The sequence below is a fragment of the Hylobates moloch genome, unplaced genomic scaffold (genome assembly GCF_009828535.3).
Source record: "Hylobates moloch isolate HMO894 unplaced genomic scaffold, HMol_V3 SCAFFOLD_3, whole genome shotgun sequence".
NCBI classification, from domain to species: Eukaryota; Metazoa; Chordata; class Mammalia; order Primates; family Hylobatidae; genus Hylobates; species Hylobates moloch.
Window position 1 is genome coordinate 77,878,150 of NW_026652278.1, and position 22,709 is coordinate 77,900,858.

The 22,709-nt window shown below is 44.6% G+C and overlaps 1 long non-coding RNA gene across 1 annotated transcript in view; it reads right to left on the reverse strand.

Moving 5' to 3' along the window:
* Positions 1–1,462: 1,462 nt before the first annotated feature.
* Positions 1,463–22,709, reverse strand: part of LOC131382953 (uncharacterized) — a 50,671-nt gene continuing 29,424 nt past the window's right edge. Inside the window, exons 4-5 of the long non-coding RNA XR_009212583.1 lie at positions 19,602–19,822; positions 1,463–1,604 (exon numbers count right to left, since the gene is read on the reverse strand). This is a non-coding gene — a long non-coding RNA (uncharacterized LOC131382953). The remainder of the gene's footprint in view (positions 1,605–19,601; positions 19,823–22,709) is intronic.

A 22,709-nucleotide genomic window follows, 5' to 3' on the forward strand; every position in this document is an offset into this window, starting at 1 on the left:
GAACTTGACCCAAACTGGGAAGCCCAGAGGCCTTCTGCCAAGGCAGGCTCCTGAGCTACTGGGAAAGAGTGAGTAGGAGTGAGCCAAGAGCAGGGCTGGGCGGGGCATTCCTGACAAAGACAGTGTCCTCAGAAAATTCATGGAGGCACAAGCTAGTAAAGTGAGCAGACAGGTTCCAAGGGGTTGAGGTTGCTAGGGAATGAGACGATGTCACTGGAGAGTGAGGCCAGAGAGGGCTGGGCACCACTGAGGATGTGTGTCTGGGAGGCTGGGGGTTTTGGAGGCTGGGCACGGGCCTGAGGGCAGGAAGGAACTGCTGTAGAACCTGGCACAGGTGACAATGGGTGCAAAGGTGCATTCAGAACAGAACACTCATTCTCAGAGCCACATGGAGACTGTATTGGAAGGATCAAGACTGGCAGAGAAATAGACCATCCCATAGGAGGCAGAGATTGTTCAGGTAGAATTTTCCATAAAACTTAAGTCCTGCTCAAATAAGGAGTTTGATATCTGAAGGAGATGTATGGTGGTGAGAGGTTGCAGGCAGGCTATTGGCTCATAGAATGGTAGGTGGCACTGCCAGTCAAAACAGGGAATACCAGCATCTATGGAGAGTAACAGGTGGGGAGGCAAGTTGAATGTGAGGAACCTGGAAGATCTGCATTTGGAGATGAACAGTTGACCACTGGCTTATCAATCTGTGGCTCCTTCTTGCCAGCATTCTGCAGGGACCACATCTGCTGGTACACAGTAGGTGCACAAGAATGTGCAATGAGTGCATGCTTTGAGGCTTAGGGCAAATCACTCAAGAGACACAAGGATGGAAAGAAGGAAGTATATTAATACTCATCGACACAGAGATATATTGTTGACATACAGACTGTGCCCTATTTAATTTGTACAATAATCTAGGAAGTAGTATTCTTGTTTCCATGTTGCTGCAGAGGAAGTTAAAGACACAAAGGAGAAAATCAGTTATTCTTTCCCACAGCTTCTTAGAGGCACTCCTACACTTCAAGCCTTTTCTAGCTTAAGAAGCCATGGTTGGGAGCTCCAGCTGTAGAGTCAAATGGTCCTGGATCAAACCCTGGGCATTGCCCACCAGCTGTGTGGCTTTAGAGATGTTACTTAACAGCTCTGAGGCAGCTTCTTCAACTATAAAATGGGACGATATACAGTGCATATCTCCTGGAATGGTTTGAAGATTTGCATGAGATGTTGCAAGTAAGCATATAGCAGAGCTCCTGGCAGACAGGAAGCACTCAATAAATGTCAACTCATCCTGCTCCAGAGCCTCGCCCCCTCCCTCTGTGTTGCACTGTCAGAGGCAGTGGCAGAAGCAGCACTGTCAGAGGCAGTGGCAGAAGCAGCAGAAGACCAGCCAGTGGTTGCTGTTTGCTGTCCTTTTAAGAAAAAGGTCACTTCATTCACTGTCAGGTAATCAGCCCTAGAGGTAGAGGCTGCCCAATGGTAGTGTCTTTTTTCTTGAGAAGTGTATCAAATGCATTGATAAGAAAAAGCCAGGACCTTCTCAGAAGTGTTGCTTGTGCCTGAATTCATTCTTCAGTCTTTGGGAATGTACTAACTCTTGTATCACATGTATTCTGGAACAGAAATCAAGAGCTTGTTTTCAATATATCCTCTGTCTCATTCTCACTCTCTCTCTCTCACACACACACACACACGCACACACACACGCACCTCTTTTGCCTTTGAAACAATCTCACTTTGACCTCAAAAGCCAGTGTTTTGAAACCAGTGTTTTCAAAGTGTAGTTGCAGGATCAACAGAAGCAGCATATCCTGAGACTGTGTTAGAAATGTGAATTCTCAAGCCCTACACTGGACCTCTTGAATCAAGTTCTGCGAGTTGGGTCCAGCTTGTAGTTAACAAGCCCTTCAGGTGACTCTGAGGCTCACTCAAGTTTGAGGCTTATCACCTTAGACAAAGGTAAAGAGGATCCTGGCTTGCCACTTATGGGATTGAAAGTGAGGGGAGGCCAATGGGGTCAATCCTCACTCAACCCCCAACAGTGGCATCAAAGGTCCTACCTTGGCTAACCCATTTTCCTTCCATCTCCCATACCCTGGGCTACCTTGGAGAGCTCATGACTACAGACATCTGTAATTCTGAAGGTAGGTTCAAGCAACAGGCTGGCTAGTCCTAACCTGAGCCAAGAATTATTCAACCCCAAACCTAAAGCCAGAAAAAGATCTTATAAAACCAATCTTCTGTTGTCTTTGTTTCCAAATCATCCCACCCTTCAGATGCCTACTAAAACAATTAATGCCTCCATATTTGTTTCTACTCCGAGAAACAGGTTTTAACAGCAATCAAAACTGCAAATGTCAACAGAGATTGGGCTGCCAACCTGAATAGATGAAGTGACATGGTTTGGGGAGTTGTTGGGAGTGGTGAGGCCTGTGGGAAAAAGAGGACATGACAATTTACAAGAAGCAACTGAGCATCATCCCAGCTGTGGCCTTGTAGGGTGTAAGTCTAACAGGGCCAGATTTCATATTTGAGGCAAAGACAGAAGTCAAATGTTTGCATCGCCCTCCAATGCAAATGTTAGCTCAATTGTTTTTCAAACATTGTGCTGGTCATACAGCAGCAGACTTGGCTACAGGCTGTTTGTGACCTCTGCTTTGCAGAAATACAGAACTCCTCTTTTTAAAAGAGCAGTTCAGGGATTTTTATTTTTTTTTTACTATAATTAACTTAGGATCTTGTTTTGTTTTGTTTTTTTGAGACAGTGTCTCACTCTGTTGTCCAGGCTGGAGTGCAGTGGTGTGATCTCGGCTCACTGCAACCTCCACCTCCCAGGTACAAGTGATTCTTCCAGCTCAGCCCCCCATTAGCTGGGACCACAGCCATACATCACCATGCCCAGCTAATTATTTTGTATTTTTAGTAGAGATGGGGTTTCACCATGTTGCCCAGGTTTGTCTCGAACCCCTGAACTCAAGCAATCTGTCCATCTCAGCCTCCCAAAATGCTGGGATTACAGGCATGAGCCACCGTGCCAGGCCAGTTTTTTTATTTATGTATTTATTTTGTGATAGAGTCTTACTCTGTCACCCAGGCTGGAATGCAGTGGCACAATCACAGCCCACTGCAGCCTCGATATCATGGGCTGAAACAATCCTCCTGCTTCAGCCTGCCAAGTAGCTGGGACTATAGGCACATGCAAGCACACCCAGGTAATTCTTTGATTTTTTCACAGAGATGAGGTCTCACTATATTGGCCAAGCTGGTCTCAAACTCCTGGGCTCAAACCGTCCTCCCACCTTGATCTCCCAAAGTGCTGGGCTTAAAGGCATGAGCCACCACACCCAGCCTACTTTGTTACTATTTGCCATGTAATTATGCAGTAATAAAAGACTGCAGCTTTTATTAAATGAGGTTTCAAATCTCTAAGACCAACAAACGCTCTAGACAGCACAAGTGAACCAGCACTAACCACTTACATTTCCCTTCCTAAAAACCTAACACAGCTTCAAATTAGAAGGGAAACACTAAAAGAAGGGAAGATGAGACAATGACTACTGTTTTCACATTCATCCCTGGATTAGACTGTCTCTTCCAAGGACCCTCTTTGAGTAAACAGTGACATCCACTGGTTAAAAATCAGATCCTGCAACATATTCACTCAAGAAAAGAAACAGGTTAGCAAGATATCTTTGACCTAGGCTGGGGATTCTGTTACCAACAGACAGCAAAGAGAAATTAATCCAGAGTCAAGACAAAGCAGATCTTGAGAGAACAGAGATGTTAATAAGAACAAGGGGGAAATGTGATCCCCAGCACATGCCAGGCTGCTTTGGGAATTATAGGAGTCTCCTCACTGTGCTCGACACCAGAGCCAGAAGGGACCTGTGGTTCTGCACCATCTAGTACAGGACCCTGACCCCTCGTGATTACTGAGTTCTTAGGTTATGGCCAGTCTGAATGGCAATGTGCTATAAGCATGAGCTACACACTGATTTTGAAGGATTATTAATGAAAAAAAAAACAGACTATCTCATTGGTAATTTTTATATTTATGACATGCTGAAATAATATTTTGGATTATGTTGGGTTAAATAAAATATACTATAAAATTAATTTTACCAAGTTGGATTTTTTTTTACTTTTTTATTATAAGTACTAGCACCTTTATATCTCATCTAGCCTCATTGTTCTCAGCCCTGCTGAGGATCAGAATCTCCTGAGGAGCTTGTAAAATATACATACGTGGGGGCCCCACCCTCACAAGTACTCATTCAAGTGGTGGAGGGATGTAATTGACAGAAACACCATGAACTGTATTCTCCTTCGGTTTCCTTTCTCTACATCTAAGCTCTCCTTTATCCCCCTGAATGTTATTGATCTGTAGTCCTCCTTAAGCACCACTTTCACCTTGTACTTCCCCATTCACAAATATATAATGCCTTCATTCACTTAACAGTCGTTAGGCACCTACCACACACTTCAGGCCCTGGAGATGCAGGATGAAGGAGACAGATAATATTCCTCTGTCTTGGAGCTTACATTTGGGGTGGAGTGGGAGAGATCAATCAAATCAGTCAATCAAGAAAAATATTAGCAGAGAAGTAGAAAAGAGGGATATGAGAAGGAGAGATTGCATGGCCACTTTAGGCTAGGTGGCTTTGGATGGCTGCTCTGAGGCAGTTCAACTGAGGTCTGAGCAGTGCCAGCTGTGAGGTCAAGAGAAGGAGCATTGTAGGCAGGGTAAACCCAAAACAGAGGCTGACAGTGGTAAGTTGGCTGGTGCATTTGAACAGCCAAAAGAAGGCCATGGTGGTTATAGCAAGGCAAGTTTAACCAGGATTGGAGGGGTGAGAGAGGAGAACGGGGGCTGGGACTTTACTAAGGAAGTAATTATTAAGGAGGTGTTATGGTCTGAATGTTTGTGTTCCCCCCAAGGTTCCTATGTTGAAAGCTTTACCTCCTTAGAAGGTAAGAGCTTTGGGAGGTAGTTAGATCATGAGGATGGAGCCCTCATGAATGGGATTGTTGCACTTATAAAAGGGACCCCAGAGAGCTCTCTCACCCTTTTTCTGCCATATGAGGATACAACGAGAAGTCAGCAGTCTGCAACCCAGAAAACGGCCTTCACCAGAATTGACCATGCTGGCAGCCTGATCTTCCCAGCCTCCAGAACTGTTAGAAATAAATGTATGTTTTTTATAAGCCACCCAGTCTATGGTGTTTTTTTACAGCAGCCTGAACCAATTAAAACAGGCGGAATCAAGGATTCAAAGCCTGAACTAGGACAAGGTGAAGCAGGAGCGGGAAAAGGAACATGCCAAACAGAGGCAAGGATTCTGTACAAAGCCTCTGCGGCAGTAAGAAGGATGCCCAAAGGCCAGGAGACAGGCCCATATGCCTGGAACACAGTGGGGAATGGGGTCAAGGTCAGAGCCAGAGACACAAGTCTCTGGTATGTAGGAAATCTCTGTGTCTTCCTCTCAATTTTGCTGAGCCTAAAACTGTTCTAAAAAAAATAAAGTCTTTTAAAAAATTGAGGAACTCCCTCTCACAAGAAAAAAACTAAGTTGCTAGATGAGATATATCAGGGCCTCTGTACTTACTGTTTTCTCTGGCTGGGATAATCTACCCTTGTACTTGGGTGTGATTAATGCCTTCATATTCATCAGTTTTTGCACAGTTGGCCTTTCCAAACCACTCTATATAAGACAGCACCCCATCAGTATCTAGCCCCAGCTTTATTTCCTTCATAGCACTTCAAATTACATATATTATTGTCTGTGTGTGTGTGTGTGTGTGTGTGTGTGTGTTTCACAAACAAGAAATGTACCTGTTCACCAATACATGGCCAGCATCTTGTTTATAATACCTAGGACACAGTAAGTATTCAGTAGATATTTGCTGAATGAAAAAAGAAAACATCGCTTGTCTGTAATGTGGAGGGGAATAAATGGAGTAGGACCACAGTGGAGAAAGGCAGATGGCCAGAAGACTATCACAAATGGTCCCGGTGAGAAACAATGGTTTGGAGTAAGGTGATAGAGAGGGAGAGCTCAAGATAAGGGAAGCTGGTGATGTACAGCGGGTAGGGAGAAGAGGAATGTATCAAGGATAATTCTCAGGATGTAGGGTGGTGATGTTCATTGAGTTGGAGAACACTGGAAGAGGACCAATTCTAAAGAGGAAAGCCTCACATTTGATTTTGAAAGAGTTGATCTTCAGATACTTTTGAGAAAGCCAAAGGAAAACATTTCGAAGGCTAGTGGATTCTGAAGTATTTACAGACAAAATGGTGTGATGATTTGGATCATCTTCAAATTACACCAACCAGGCAGAGGATGAAGAGGAGCAGGGAGATAGAAGAAACAAAATGCACAAAGTCAAGAGTAGCTGAAACTAGATTCTAATTATTAGTGGTTCATTAAATTGTTCTATTTTGATATGTGCTTAAAATTTTCCAGTGGGGAAATAAATGCTTTAAAGGATACAGGTGTATATATGTCTGGAGCAAAGGGGGAAAGGCTCAGACTAGACATACAAATTTGGATGATACATATTTAAAGGTGGTCATTAAAGCTATGAACATGGATAAAATCTCCCAGGCAGAAAGAATAGAGTAAATACCTAGGAGGCATCAGGCCTCATCTTGTAGAAATCTGTCATGCAGTGACTGAGCAGAGGCAAATGCACCTGCAGAAGAGACTGGATGCAGTGGCCAAGAGAAAGAAACCTAGTCGAATGGGTGTGACTCCACAGGCAGGTTCAACCGATGCCATAGACGAGGAAGCTCTATTTTTTAGCTTATATAGTAGTCAGAGAGGATCACATTCTTTGAGCATCTGACAGGGTGCCAAGTGGAAGGGGCCTGGCTGATTCTTATGATCCCAAGCAGGGCAACATGGGTTAATGCAGAAGTCTTGGGTAGGCAGGTTTCCCCTCAGTGTGCAAAGGGGGTGCTCAGAGAGGCCTTCATTTGTTAAAAAATGTTCTTGGTGTAATGCACTGTATCAAGCATCAGAGAGGCATAGAATTTCTCTGGAAAAACAGGGAGTTTGTAAATAGAGCCTGGGAATGAATTGGGATAAATAAAACAATGAGCATGAAACAAGGGTCTGATGGTGTGGGCGCCTCTTCTATCTCCCTCAAGCTGCTATTCACATTCTTCTTTCTGTCATTATTTTTCTTGAAAGTACTTTCTTCTCTGCTAGAGTTTAACTTATTTTCCTTTGTTTTTCCCTTTCACAACCCCTGGCACATTAGACTGGAAAATGTTCATTGACTGCAGAATGAGCAAGCCCCTGTGCCGTGTCTTGGCCAGCTCTCATGCTTGGCGGATGCTGCCCTTCCTGGACATCCTCCTCTGCACAGGGCTGGGGAGACTCAGAAGCCAGACCACCCAGGTGTGAATCTTGGCTCCCTCTCTTACTAGCAGAGAGACCTAATCTAGCAAGTCATCTTATCTCTGTGTGCCTCTAGCTCCACCAGCAGTAAGCAGAGGGAATGAGGCTGGACAGAGTGGTTCATGCCTGTAATCCCAACATTATAAGAGGCCAAGGCAGGAGGATCACTTGAGGCCAGGAGTTGGAGACCCACCTGGGCAACATGGTGAGATATCATCTCTACAAAAAAAAAAAAAAAATTTTAGATTAGCTAGGTCTAGTGGTGGGCACCTGTAATTCCAGCTCAGGAGGCTGAGGCAGGAGGTTTGCCTGAGCCCAGGAGGTCAAGGCTGCAGTGAGCTGTGATCAGGCTTCAGTGAGCTATGATTACACCACTGCACTCCAGCGTGGGTAACAGAGCAAGGCCCTGTATGAATGAAGATGAGGGAATAACAGTCACTATTTGAGAGGTTTGTGAGGATTCAAGGAGCCACCATGGGAAAAGCAGTTAGAGCAGTGCCTGGAAAATAACAAGCTCTGAGTAAAGATTAGCTCTCATTATTCTCTACCCATCCCAAATGCATGCTCCTCCTCCTCACCCCACCTCAAGTCCAGCTCCACGTTCTGTGACCTTGCTCATGAATTATGTCTAAAACCTCAAGTGCCCTTGCCGCAGTCCCCTGGCAGATATCCAGGCATCTTTCAAATCCCAGGCCCCAGCTCCAAGCTCCTAGCCCCAACCTCACAGTGTGGGTGTTTAGATCATTCTTCTCTAGACCAGAAACCCCTGAGGTCAGAGATGGGGTCTCACCTCTTCATGCAACTTATACCTAATGCAGATCAGGCACATGGGAGACGTCTGGTGACGGTTTCATGAGGACATGAATACCGAACTTGGAATCACACGAAGCAATGTTTGAGTCCAGGCTCTGCTATGAAGTTTGCAGACAAATTCTCTGTGCTTTGGATGTCAGTTTGTAATCTGAAAAATGGTGCTTGCAATGTCTCCTTATAATGTTGCCGTGATAATTGAAATACCCAAGGGAACATAAGGCACAATTCCTATTACTTCCGCATCCCCTTCAGGATTCAGGTGCTCTGTAAAAGCCTTCACCATGCCCTTGGCCCTCCCTCACTAGCCTGTGAGCCCTTCTCTTTGTTAGCCTGTTTTCAGCTTCTTTTGTTAAGAGTCCAGCTCCTCCACCTGGCAGTGAAGGCACTGAGACCTGGAATTTTCTTTCTGTCTCTTCTAATAAATGCAGGTGCAGCTTCCTTTAATGGGCTGTCAGTGGGCAGTAAGAAGCTGGACTGCACAATTAAATGAAAAAAATGCCTGGCCATCTCTGCTAACAGCTGTGAAGCTCAGGAAACCCTTATGTCCTGAAAAACTGAGGTTTTATTTAGCATCTGTATATTAAAATTACAGCCCACTCCTTTTGGAGATGGCATTGTTCCTGTGCTCTTAGCATTATTTTCCCCTTAAACTTGGTAGTTCACACAGATGGGTAAAATGGCAGAGGGTGGAAGAGGATGAAAGCTGCTCTTTAGAAAAATAACCTGCAAATTAAATAAAGACATACCTGAGACTGGGTATTTTATAAAGGAAAGAGGTTTGCAAATGTTTGCTGGTGCAGAAGGAGAATCTTTCATGCTGAACCTCAGCATCCAAGCCCCTGTAGTACCTGGGCCTCCTTCCTCTCACTGCCTTCAGCAACTCAGCCCACACAGCTCCTAGCTGAGCCCCTGAGAGGTGAGACCCTATGGAAGCCAGGCTCCAGCCATCTGGATATCTACAGGGCTAGTGTAACGTTGGGGGAAGCCCAAACAAAGCACCAATCCAGGGTCCTAGAAGGCCACCTGGGCCCCCTGTGTTGCATGTCAATACAAATCCACCCTTGCTGGGGGACCTGAAGTTCATCTTAAACCAGGCCAGAATGCATTGTTAGTGGCCCTGTTTATCCCATAAACAAAGCCTGGTGTACAAATGAAAGTCCTGGGCTTCCTTGATTGGGGCGTCTCTCAAATGTCCTGTAGGAGGCTGGTTAGTTTTCTTCTGGTCATGCTAGCTCAGGAGGGACTGGTATTAGCTTTAGCTTACGGTTTTACTTTCCAGGCTAAGAAATAGAATATTTGCCACAGGGGGTGGGCTCTGCTTTCTGGAGAATGATCATTAGTATTAACATTTTTTTAACCAGTGTTTACTAAGCACCAACTACGTGCTGGCTAGGAGGAGAAGTGTATTAGTCCATTCTCACACTGCTAATAAAGACATACCTGAGACTGGGTATTTTATAAAGGAAATAGGTTTAATTGACTCACAATTCAGCACAGGTGGAGAAGCCTCAGGAAACTTACAATAATGGTGGAAGGGGAAGCAAACATGTCCTTCACATGGCAGCAGCAAAGAGAAATGCTGAGCGAAGTAGGGGGAAAGTCCCTTAGAGAACCATCAGAACTCATGAGAACTCACTCACTATCACAAGAACAGCATGGAGGTAACTGCCCCCAGGATTCAAATATCTCCCACTGGCTCCCTCCCATGATATGTGGGGATTATGAGAACTACAACTCAAAATGAGATTTGGGTAGGGACACCGCCAAACCATATCAAAAGGCAATTAATGACAGAACAGATGGGGTTTCTGGGATGAATGACTGAGACACAGGGAGACAAAATAACACATAAACAGAAGGGGGAAACTTACTGTGGTCAATGATGAGCCCTGTTACAACCCAGGGAGCCAAAGCCAAGGGAGCTGAATCTCGCAGCGGGCTCTTTGAGACAGAGCGTGCCTGAGTGCCTATGCCTCCCGCCTGCACCGGCTGCGACACTGAGTGGGCCCCTGAAACTTTTGAATCTGAGGTCCTTCATCCACAGAGTGGAGGTGATAATCTGGTAAACATTAGCTTCCTTGTCCTTAGGGTAGGAAATCAGAGCACTGGAGAAATGGTGGGCTTTGGAAGCAGAAAGAATGGATGTAAGTTCACCAGTGTGTGCTGACTTGCTGTGGGAGGTTGGGAAAGTCACTTACCATCTCTGAGCCTCATCCTCTCATCTCCTTACTGAAGATGATAATGCCTGCCTCACAGGGTGGTGAGGGACAATGAGTTGCTACATGGGAAACCCTGGAAAGCCCTGAACAGTCACTGAGTCCCAACCCTTTGGTCCATGAGACACTCCAACTTTTCAGGGAAGAGAGCATGTCCAGATTTGCTCACAAGCATATCTTTGGTGCTTGGCCCTAGGGCACCCAACACATGGGAAGTAATAAAAATTTTTGTGGAAGGAACGAACCTCCTAATTTTACAATGGGGAAACAAAGGTATTAAAGTAACTTAACAACCTTAGGTCTTTTCAAGGGCAATTTTGCTCAAAGTCAAAAAACAAGCTGGTGACCAAATGTGGGAATCTTCCCAGTGCACCATGGAAGAGGAGACAGAAAGAGGCAGAGTGCACCCCCAGAGACCCCAAAACAGAGGTGTAAATACTTGTTCTACCTGAGGCCTATGCTGGAAAAAAATTACACAAGCCCCTTGGAGCTGAGAACATTTTTACAGTTTGGTCAGAGAAAAGTACTTCAGGGTTTGTAACTAAACAGGAGGAGGACCTGGAACGCTGTGATTCTCTGGCTCCCTTAAGCTCTCCTGGCAAGATTCAGGGCAACCTGCTAAACTACAGCAGCTGAATTTTCACCTCCACATCATATTTTGATAAATGCAAAATGAAGCAGAGCTGAACTTGTTTAGATGAACTGGAAGAATGATGAGGCAGAACCTCGGGATATTATGGCCTTTCGGAGCTTTATTACATGTGACACTATCTCATCTTCTACGTGCTGAGAAACCATAGAAATCATCCTTTTTATCACTGAGCCAGTGACAGTAACACTTAGGAGATGCTGTCATGCTTTGGGGTAGAAAATCTATCTCCAGGCAGTGATAGGGTATGCCGCCATGCATCGAGAGCTAGCCAGAACCACTTGGTAAAGCAGTCTCCAGAGCTTGGCCACTGGTGGCCAGGGGCCCATTGACCAATCAATCTATGAGTTATTCAAGGCCCTCAGTCAGCCAGTGATTCCTGATATACCACCTTCTGGATTTGATTCATTTTAGATTCCACTTCCTTTTACTAAACACGTGGTATAGGGTAAACAATATAATCCCTCTAAGTCCCATTTCCTCAACTATGAGAGAAGCAAGACAAGGACCCACTGCATTCACTTGTTGTGAACACTAAATTAAATAATGCATGCAAAACTTTGAATAAAGTGCACAGCGCATAGGAGGTTTTCCAGAAATTGTTGTTGATGCTGCTGCTGTTGCTTATTTTTTTTTTTTTTTTTTTTTTTTGAGATGGAATCTTGCTGTGTCGCCCAGGCTGGAGTGCAATGGCATCATCTTGGCTCACAGCAAACTCTGCCTCCTGGGTTCAAGCAGTTCTCCTGCCTCAGCCTCCTGAGCAGCTGGGATTACAGGTGTGTGCCACCATGCCCGGCTCATGCCTGTAATCCTAGCACTTCGGGAGGCGAGGCGGATTGTTGCCTTTTTCATGTACATTAGCTCATCTGCCAGTGGATCTGACAGGAATTTAACTTCAGAACACAAATTAGATGATATCTTCATGTTTATTATGTGAAGTGTTTAAAAAAAGTGTTTGTACATGTGCAGACATTTGTTTGAGAAACTGGGTTGTGAACTACCTGCCAATTTGCATTGAGCCCTCATGGTCTTCTAGAACGGAGAACAGCAGACAGATGGCCAAGTCATGGCCATCTCACATATAGCTGGGTCCTTCTGTGATCCAGTTACTAGTGATCTAGATACACCATTAATTCACATTTTGCCCAAATCCCTTTTATGCAAGTGCTTGATGCTCCACCTGTCACCTCTGTGGTGGTTTTCAATATCTAAAAGCAGGGCATCTATCCTGGGTTCCATCATGTTAGATTTAGTCCCTCACTCCAGCCTGCCCTGAATCTGTGGGTGTTTGGTTCTACCATTCAAAAGATTCACTATTTCTCTTTCTACTACACCTACCTCCTTTATCTAACTTATTGATAATGTTGATAGGAAAGTAAATGTGTTGGATAGAGTAGGAAAGAGGAACGGTAGCATTTGTAGAAAGCCAACTATACCTAGCTAGATGTGGTGGCCCACGTCTATAATCCCAGTTACTCAGAGGCTGAAGCCGGATAATCTCTTGAACCCAGGAGGCAGAGGTTGTGGGCAGTCAAGATCATGCCACTGCACTCCAGCCTGGGCTACAAAGAGAGACTCTGACTCAAAAAAAAAGAAAAAAGAAAAAAGAAAGAAAGAAAAAGAAAGCCAATTATATCCAGTCCTTTAAGTTTATTAGTAAGCAGTGGGGTTTAAGCTCTTAAAATAATGTGTTCTGGGGTCAGACTGCCTGGAAGCAGTACTCTCTGTGTGAGCTCAGGCAGATACCTCTGCCTCTCTGAGCCTTAATTTGCCCCACTATAAAATGGAAGGGATGATGACAAGACAAACCTCAGGAGATTTGCTGGGGCCATTACTTGAGCTAATACATGTTCCTGATGTATGAACTCCAAGTTCTTCAGTCAGGGTTCTCTGGAGGGACAGCACTAATGGAATAGATATATATGTAAAGGGGAGTTTATTAAGTATTAGCTTACACGATCACAAGGTTCCACAATAGGGCATCTGCAGGCTGAGGACAAAGGAGAGCCAGCCTGAGCTCCAAAACTGAAGAACTTGGAGTCCAATATTCCAAGGCAGGAAGCATCCAGCACAGGAGAAAGATGTAGGCTGGGAGTCTAGGCCAGTCTCTCTTTTCACATTTTTCTGCCTGCTTCTATTCTATCTCCCCTGGCCGCTGATTTGATTGTGCCCACCCAGATTAAGGGTGGGTCTGCCTTTCCCAGTCCACTGACTCAAATATTAATCTCCTTTGGTAACCCCCTCACAGACATACCCAGGATCAATACTTTGTATCCTTCAATCCAATGGAGTTCACACTCAGTATTGACCATCACAGGTCCATGTCTTATCGACTTGAACCCATACACATCTCCTGAGATCATACATAACTTTCAAATAAAGACAATAATAAGGTGATAATTATACCTAACATAATACAACTATCCTTCATACAACCAGAAACGCGCCAATCCCCAACCTAAATACCATTACATAAAGTTAACAATACTTAAATGCTGATGTGAAGTCAATAAATCTTATGTCACATAATAAAGGGAAAAGAAAGGAAACAAGATGAAGATATTTTCTTAGTACAAGTGTATACATGCACAAGCATGTTTTTAACAAAAGAAGGAGGAAATACTCATGACAATTATAGTCCTTGTTTCTGCAGCTGGTCACGTGGTCATAGCTGGTATCGATGACTATCTTCTTCTACTACCCATTCTGTATTCCCTTTACCTTCAGCAAGCACCTCAGCAGGTCATGGTTTTTTTCCTGGTGGAGTGACCCAAACCTTCATTTCTGAAGGGTCTGGGTCATTTGTAGTCCTGCCTGGATTGGACTGTTGTAGTTTCCCATTGACCTTAATCACAGGGTACGGTAATACTAAGAGATGCCCTAATGGATCTCCCGTATTAAATGCATAATCTTCCTTACCTCTGTTGTGGAGTAGTAAACTGATTTAATCTTGACAATCTGGGTCAATCATCCCAGCCAACACTGTAACTCCCTTCTTAGCCTATTGACTTAAAGGTAGCAGGGGCCCAAAGTGTCCAGGTGGCAATCTTAACTTCCAGTTTAATGGAATTATTGCTGTGTCTCCTGGTGGCAGTGTTCCTTCCTCTGGAACTAAGACCTCTAGGCCAGCAGAATGTAATGTTGCAGGAACAGGAAGCAAAAATTTTGCTAGTGGGTTATTAGGGGTGATGGTGAGTGGTACCACTTCCGCTTCTGCCCTTGATTCCTAGACCCGTGAATCCTGGCTATGGAAGAAACAGTACCATATATTGGATGATGATTCAGAGTATGCACGGCCTTCTGGAGAACTTTGCTCCAGCCCTGCAAAGTATTGTCACCTAGTTCGCATTGTAATTGTAACTTCAAAAGGCCATTCCACCGTTCTATCAATCCAGCTGCTTCAGGATGATGGGAAACATGGTAAGACCAATGAATTCCATGAGCATGAGCCCACTGCCACACTTCTTTAGCATAAAGTGAGTGCCTTGGTCAGAGGCAATGCTGTGTGGAATACCATGACAGTGAATAAGGCATTCTGTGAGTCCATGGATGGTAGTGGTGACAGAAGCATTGCATGCAAGAGAGGCAAACCCATATCCAGAGTAAGTGTCTATTCCAGTGAGGACAAACCTCTGCTCTTTCCATGATGGAAGAGGTCCAATATAATCAACCTGCCACCAGGTAGCTGGCTGATCACCATGAGGAATGGTGCCATATCCAGGGCTCAGTATTAGTCTCTACTGCTGGCAAATTGGGCACTCAGCAGTGGCCATAGCCAGGTCAGCCTTGGTGAGTGGAAGTCCATGTTGCTGAGCCCATGTGTAACCTCCATCCCTGCCACCATGGCCACTTTGTTCATGGGCCCATTGGATGATGGCAGGGGTGGCTGGGGAAAGAGGCTGAGTGGTAGCCACAGAACAGGTCATCTTATCCACTTGATTATTAAAATCCTCCTCTGCTGAGGTCACTCGTTGGTGCGCACTAACATGGGATACAAATATCTTCACAGTTTTTGACCATTCAGAGAGGTCCATCCACATACCTCATCCCCAAATTTTCTTGTCACCAATTTTCCGATCATGATTCTTCCAAGACCCTGACCATCCAGCCAAACCACTGGCTACAGCCCATGAATCAGTATATAATCGCACATCTGACCATTTCTCATTCCATACAAAGTGCACTGCTCACAGTGCTGCCCACTGGGAAGATTTCCCTTCACCGCTGTCCTTCAGGGATGTCCTAGAAAGGGTCTGTAGTGCTACAGCTGTCCACTTTGGGGTAGTACCTGCATATGGTGCAGAACCACCTGTGAACCAGTCCCTAGTATTCTCTTCCTCTATCAACTGATCATACAGAACTCCCCATGAAGCCATCAGTGCAGGCTGGGGGAGAAAAAGCAGGGCAATAGGAGTGGAGGCCATGGGCATTTGAGCCACTGCCTGATGTAACTTGTGCCTTCAGGACCTGCTCAAGCCCGATCACGTATATACCACTTCCATTTGATGATGGAATGCTGCTATGCATGAACCACCTTATGGCTAGATGGGTCAGAAAGCAGCCAGTTCATGATAGGCAATTCAGGTTGCATGGTGACTTGATGGCCCATAGTCAAATGTTCAGTTTCCACCAAAGCCCAGTAACAGGCCAAGAGCTGTCTCTTAAAAGGAGAGTAGTTATCTGCAGAAGATGGCAGGGCCTTGCTCCAAAATCCTAGAGGCCTCTGCTGTGATACACCTATGGGGGCCTGCCAAAGGCTCCAAACAGCATCCTTATCTGCCACTGACAACTCAAGAATCATTGGATCTGCTGGGTCATATGACCCAAATGGCAAAGCAGCTTGCACAGCAGCCTGGACCTGCTGCAGAGCATTCTCCTGTTCTGGACCCCACTCAAAACTGGCAGCCTTTTGGGTCACTTGATAAATAGACCAGAGTAACACACCCAAATGAGAAATATGTTGCCTCCAAAATCCAATAGGCCCACTAGGCATTGTGCCTCTTTCTTGGTTGTAGGAGGGGCCAAATGCAGCAACTTATCCTTCACCTTAGAAGAAATATCTTGACAGGCCCCATACCACTGGACCCCTAGAAATTTTACTAAGGTAGAAGATCCCTGAATTTTAGTCGGATTTATTTCCCTTCTTTTGGCACACAAATGTCTCACCAATAAGTCCAGTGTGTCTGCTACTTCTTGATCACTGAGTCCAATCAGCATAATGTGATCAATGTAATGAACCAGTGTGATATCTTGTGGAAGCAAAAAGCGATCAAGATCTCACTGAATAAGATTATGACACAAAGCCAGAGAGTTGATATACCCCTGAGGTAGGACAGTAAAAGTACATTGCTGGCCTTGCCAGCTGAAGGCAAATTGCTTCTGGTGGGCCTTATGGACAGGAATGGAGAAAAAGGCATTTGCCAGTCAAGGGCTGCATACCAGGTACCAGGAGATGTGTTAATTTGCTGAAGCAATGAAACCACATCTGGTACAGCAGCTGCAACTGGAGTCACCACTTGGTTAAGCTAACAATAATCCACTGTCATTTTCCAAGATCCATCTGTCTTCTGCACAGGCCAAATGGGAGGGTTGAACAGGGATATGGTGAGAATCACACTACTCCTGCATCTTTCAAGTCCTTGATAATGGCACTAATCTCTGCAATCCCTCCAGGGATGCAATATTGTTTTTGATTTACTATTTTTCTAGGTAGAGACAGCTCTAATGGCTTCCATTTGGCCTTTCCCACCATAGTAGCCCTTACCCTACCACTCAGGGAGCCAATGTGGGGGTTCTACCAGCTGCTAAGTATGTCTGTGCCAATTATTAATTCTGGCACTGAGGAAATGACCACAGGATGAGTCCGGGACCCACTGGACCTGCTGTAAGTTGGACCTAAGTTAAAATTCCATTAATTACCTGACCTCCATAAGCCCCCACTTTAACTGGAGGACCACAATAATGTTTTGGATCCTCTGGAATCAACATCAGCTCAGGGCCAGTGCCAGTAGTCCCTGAAATGTCTGATCATTTCCCTTTCCCCAATGCACAGTTACCCTGGTAAAAAGCCGAAATTCTTCTTGGGTAAGGATAGGAGAAAGATTCACTCCATAAATTGTCAGCAATGTAGTGGGGTCCTTCCTTAAGGGGACCCAGCCTCCCCTTCATTGAACGGGTCCTGGGTCTGTAAACTAGCTCAAGTCTGGAAATTGACTGAGGGGTCCTGATCCTCTGTTTTTATAATTCAAATTAGTCTTTTGTCCATTCAACCTAGAAGTTTTCTGCTTATAGAAATTAAGTAGGAATTTATTGATAAGAAGTAGGCTTTCTATCAATTTCACTTCTAGGAACACTGTGATTAATTAGCCAATGCCAGAGCTCTACACGAGTCAGACTATTCTGATTGCCGCTTTGCCTCTGCTGTTCATTATGGTAGCTACGCCCACCTTGCCTTTGATGGTTGAGTGCTGCCACTTGACCCTGCCACCTCGGGATCCAATTATTCCCATTGTATTTAAAGTTTTTGGTTGAGTGACTGGGGTTCCCACTGTTAGATCTGACATAGAGAGAAGAGCAATTACAAGGCTCTTCAAAGATGTACAAATCTATTTCACGAGTCATTGATCAAGGGTATATCTTCTAGACCCCCGCAGCTGGGATGAGTAGCTCTAAAGAGAGTAATCCACTCCACCATCCCAATCTTCTTAAGCCTTTGGATTCCTTCCTCTACATTAAACCAAGGGAGATCAGGCATTTCTAGCTCACTCAGAGTGGGCCATCTTTTAATCCATATTTCAGCTAACCAAACAAATAAACTATTAGAACCTTGTTTAACTCCCAAAGCTGAAATGATAAATGCAGAGTCCCTACTTAGTGGGCCCAATTCAATAAATTCAGCCTGATTCAACTCTATGTTCCTTCCACCATTATCCCACACCCTTAATATTCATTCCCATGCCTGTTCTCCAGATTTCTGTTTATATAAATTAGGAAACTCAAGCAGTTCTTTTTGAGTGTAGTGCACCTCCTCATGGGTCACACCCTCAAACTCACCTCTAGGGGTCCACCAGGACTTTAGTCTAGCTATAGGTCTAGAAGCAAACAGGGGTGTTGTGGGTGGCTCCTGAGGAGAATCAAATTATCTTGCCTGACAACTGCCCCAGGGGAAGCCATCACTGTTGCCTCAGGCCACGCAGGGTTTATCTCCTCAGACAAAGGTGGAAAGGCTGATGGCAGCATGGGTCGGGGAGGGGATGTTGCCACTACTGGGGATGGGGAAGCTGGCAAAAAGAAACCTTTTTTCTGGCAAAAAAGGTTCATCAGAGTTTACAAACTCTGTTTCCCCAGCTTCATCAGGGTCCTCCCACATATCCCCATTCCAATTTGCAGGCTCCCATTCTTTTCTAATCAATGCCCTCACTTTAACAGTAGACACCTGGTGAGGTTTTGCATGCGTCTTTCATGGCCTGCAGGTCAGCCATTCGCATAAGAGCTTGTGCCTGTTTTTCCACAATTTTAGCTCTTTCTCTGCAGGAGATAAAACTCTCACTCAGGGCAATCCTACCAGATTGGAGGCTCAGTATCTCCTTCTGAAGCTGGCAGATAGAATCCCTGAGTTTATCATTTTCTTTCATCACTTTGTCCACTGAACTTAGGAGCAACCAACCAGCTTCATTATGTTCCTTGACTCTCCAGATATAGTCAAAGGTATTATGTATAAGGTCACTAAACTCTTTGCCTCTCATGAGCGGCAAATCAGGAGTGTCAAATGTGTTTATTTTGCATAACTCTCTACACAGTTCACTCCAAGAACTCTCAGTGTCCTCCATACTATTAGAAGTAGAGTCCTTAGCATTTTGGGGTCTAATCATTTGAAGCAGCCAACTCCAGAAATCCCAAAACCAACGAAATAACTCCATCCTTAATATTCTGTTCCTTTAGAACCACTCCTGTTACCAAAATCTGTATTAGTCAGGGTTCTCTAAAGGGACAGAACTAATGTAATAGATATAGATATAGATAGATATAGATATAGATATAGATATAGATATAGCCAGATAAAGGAGGGGTTATTAAGTATTAACTCACAGAATCACAAGGTCCCACAATAGGCCGTTGGCAGGCTGAGGAGCAAGGAGAGCCAGTCTGAGTTCCAAAACTGAAGAAATTGGAGTCCGATATTCAAGGGCAGGAAGCATCCAGCACAGGAGAAAGATGTAGTCTAGAAGGCTAGGCCAGTCTCTCTTTTCACATTTTTCTGCCTGCTTATATTCTAGCTGCCCTGGCAGCTGATTAGATTGTGCCCACCCAGATTAAGGGTGGTCTGCCTTTCCCAGGCCACTGACTCAAATGTTAATCGCCTTTGGCAACATCCTCACAGACATACCCAGGATCAATACTTTGTATCCTTCAATCCAATCAAGTTGACCCTCAGTATTGACCATAATAAGTAGTGTTCAGTAAACATTACATTTTATTCTTATATAATCTTTATGACAAGCCATAGGTGTTATTATTCTTTCCACTTACCAATAAAGAAGTTGAGGCTCAGGGTGTTTTGGTAACTTTCTAGCAATATTGATAGCAGAATATACCTGGACACCTATCCCAGACTGTATGTCCCCAGACTTATGAATGCTGCTGCAACAGGCTGCCACCCAGGAGGTGCTCCAGGCACATTTTCTGATGGGCGTGTGTTGTTCTCTCATCCATGGTTCCAGCCATCACAATTCAGTCTCTTCTCTCTTGTACTACCAAGGGAGAGAAAGCAGAAGTAGATGTCAGGCAACAGGTAGTGGGGATAATGGCCCTAAGGGTCTATTCTTCCTCTGTTAATTTCCCTAGAAGCAGAAGCTCATATGACAAGGGTTGAGTCTTTAAGCAGCAATTCCTAACTGAGAACCTGAGTGTGGGTTTGTTTTGTCCACATTCACAGCACGGCTTAGCAGACAGCAAAATATACTTGGCTTTAGATGGGAATAACCTTAGCAAGACAATTTCTACAGCACATACAAGTGCACATAAACATGCACATGCTCAGCTGAGAAGAAAACTAAAAATAGATATTCTTTGCATGGTCCACTGAGTGACATCCTACCTAGCAAAGAATCTCTACCTCCAAGCACCTGCTCAGTCCAAACTTCAGACAAGCATTAGACTATTATCCTGGCCTCTAGGTATGAGAGGAATAAAGATTGATTCTATCAAGAGTCTGGGAGAGGGAGGGAAGGGAGCCAAAACATGGCACAGGCGTTTATAAAACCTATGGGAGATCATCAGCTCAAAATGGGATTCTTGAAGATTAAAACAAATAGTGCTTCTGTATGCAAAGCAGCCCCAGACAGCATGATGGATGAGGGCTAACTCCATCCCAGATCTGTGTGATTTCTTTCTGCTCTTCCTTACTGGGGGATTTAAGCCAACTCTGTGCTGGGTTTTCTGTGTGATGAGTGAAGCCTGGAAACCTTTCTTCCCATCCCAGGTGCCCGATCAGCCAGGGGCAGTTCTGAGTATTAGGTGCGGCAGCTTCTTGGAAGCAAAAAGAGAATAAGCTGATAGGTCCAGAGTTTGAACTTAGACCAGGGGTTGCCAAATTTGTCTGCACATTAGAATCACCTGGGAAAGCATGTAAACATTTGAAATTGACCCAGCCATATTTCAGGTTAAGTAAACAGCAATCTGTTAGGCAGGACACAAGCACCAGGAGTTTCGAAGCTCCACAGATGATTCCAATGTACAGACAAGCTTTGGGAACCACTGGTTTAGACACATGGTTCTTTCCTGGCAAAGGCTGTGCCCCTTAAAGGACATTTTGCAATGTCAGGAGACATTTTTGGTCATCACAAATGGGGGATGGTGCTGCTGACATCTAGTGGGAAAAGGCCAGAAATGCTGCTAAACATTCTCACAAGAAAGAATTATCTGGCCCAAAATAATAGAGTCCAGGGTGAGAAACTTAATTTAGACCCTTGCAACTCAAAGTGTGGTTCATGGACCAGCAGCTTGTTAGAAATACAGAACCTCTGGTGGGGTGCGGTGGCGCACACCTATAATCCCAGCACTTTGGGAGGCTGAGGCAGGTGGATCACTTAAGGCCAGGCATTTGAGACCAGCCTGGGCAACATGGTGAAACACCGTCTCTACAATAAACACAAAAATTAGCTTGGCCTGGTGACGGGTGCCTGCAGTCCCAGCTACTGGGGAGGCTTAGGCACGAGAATTGCTTGAACTCAGGAGGCGGAGGTTGCAGTAAGCCAAGATCTTCCAGCCTGGGTGACAGAGCAAGACTACCTCTCTCTCTCATATATATATATGATATATATTTATATGAGATATATATGATATATATTTATATGAGATATATATGATATATATTTATATGAGATATATATATACATATATGAGAGAGAGAGAGAGAGAAATAGAAATACAGAACGTCAGACTCTATCCCAGACCTACTGGGTCACAATCTGCATTTGTACAAGATCCCCTGGTGATTGGTAGGCAGATTAGATTTTAGAAGCACTAGTTTAAACTAATTTAGGGCTGTTTTGTATAACGGGAGGTCCCTTCCATTTAAACTGCTAGGCTAGATTTCTCATCCATGGCAACCATTTCTTTCACATTCTAATTCTCCCCACAACTCCTCAAGCTTGTGTACAGGAACAGCCTCAGGCCTTCTTTTATTACATTGTATGCCTGCACACATATGTTTATGTTGATCACAGTCTCAGGCTTTAGAATCAGACAGATTGAGTGTGGATCCCAGCTCTGAATAGGATCATTTAAAATCTTAACCTCGCTCTGTCTTGATGGCCTAATCTGCAAATGGGGAAATGATGTGAAGACAAAATAAACCATGCAAAATTAGCAATGGTGTCCAAGCAGTGTGAGTTGGAATCCGAACTTCACCAATTTATTCGTTTTTGATGTTGGGCAATTTATTTTCTTTCTTTGAACCTCAATTTTCTCATCTAAAAAAATGCATAACCACACCTGATCGTGAAGAGTATTACCCAGGTGATGGATTTTCAGAAGCTAACACAGAGTAGGAATTCACATATAGTCATTTGCTTGCTTCCTGAAATATGGCAGGAGCTCCATAAATGGGATAGTCTTTCATTCAAACCCACACCAGAGCGCCATAAATCCCTTCTCTGTATCAATCTGGTGGGACATACGTTCACAGTCATAGGCTCCCCTTCATCCATTCTGGGGCTAACACAGAAGGAGGATTTTGTCATCTGCTGTCTTGTCTCGTCATCTCTGTTAAGACTGTATCTTACGGGTGGGTGACCCGCTTGCCTTCCACTGCAATCCCACTTGCAGCTAGGTGATGAGCACAGAAAGACCTCAATAAATGTTTTCTGTTAGTGATTTGGGATTCAAAGCCCTACAACTGTAAGAGGGGGAATTGGGACTCAAACTTGGTTCCTCCGATTCTGAAACCCAGGCTGGCTTCACGTCACCACACTACCTCTCCATGGCAGGTGTTCCTGCCCCCCATCTCTCTCCATACACACACAGAATGCAGCAGCCAGTTAGCAACTGCCTGGTGGGGTTTACTGTAGGGACATGAAAGCTCGTTGTTTCTCCTGAACTCAATTGTAAATGGCTCGCAGCACAGCCATTTTTTCC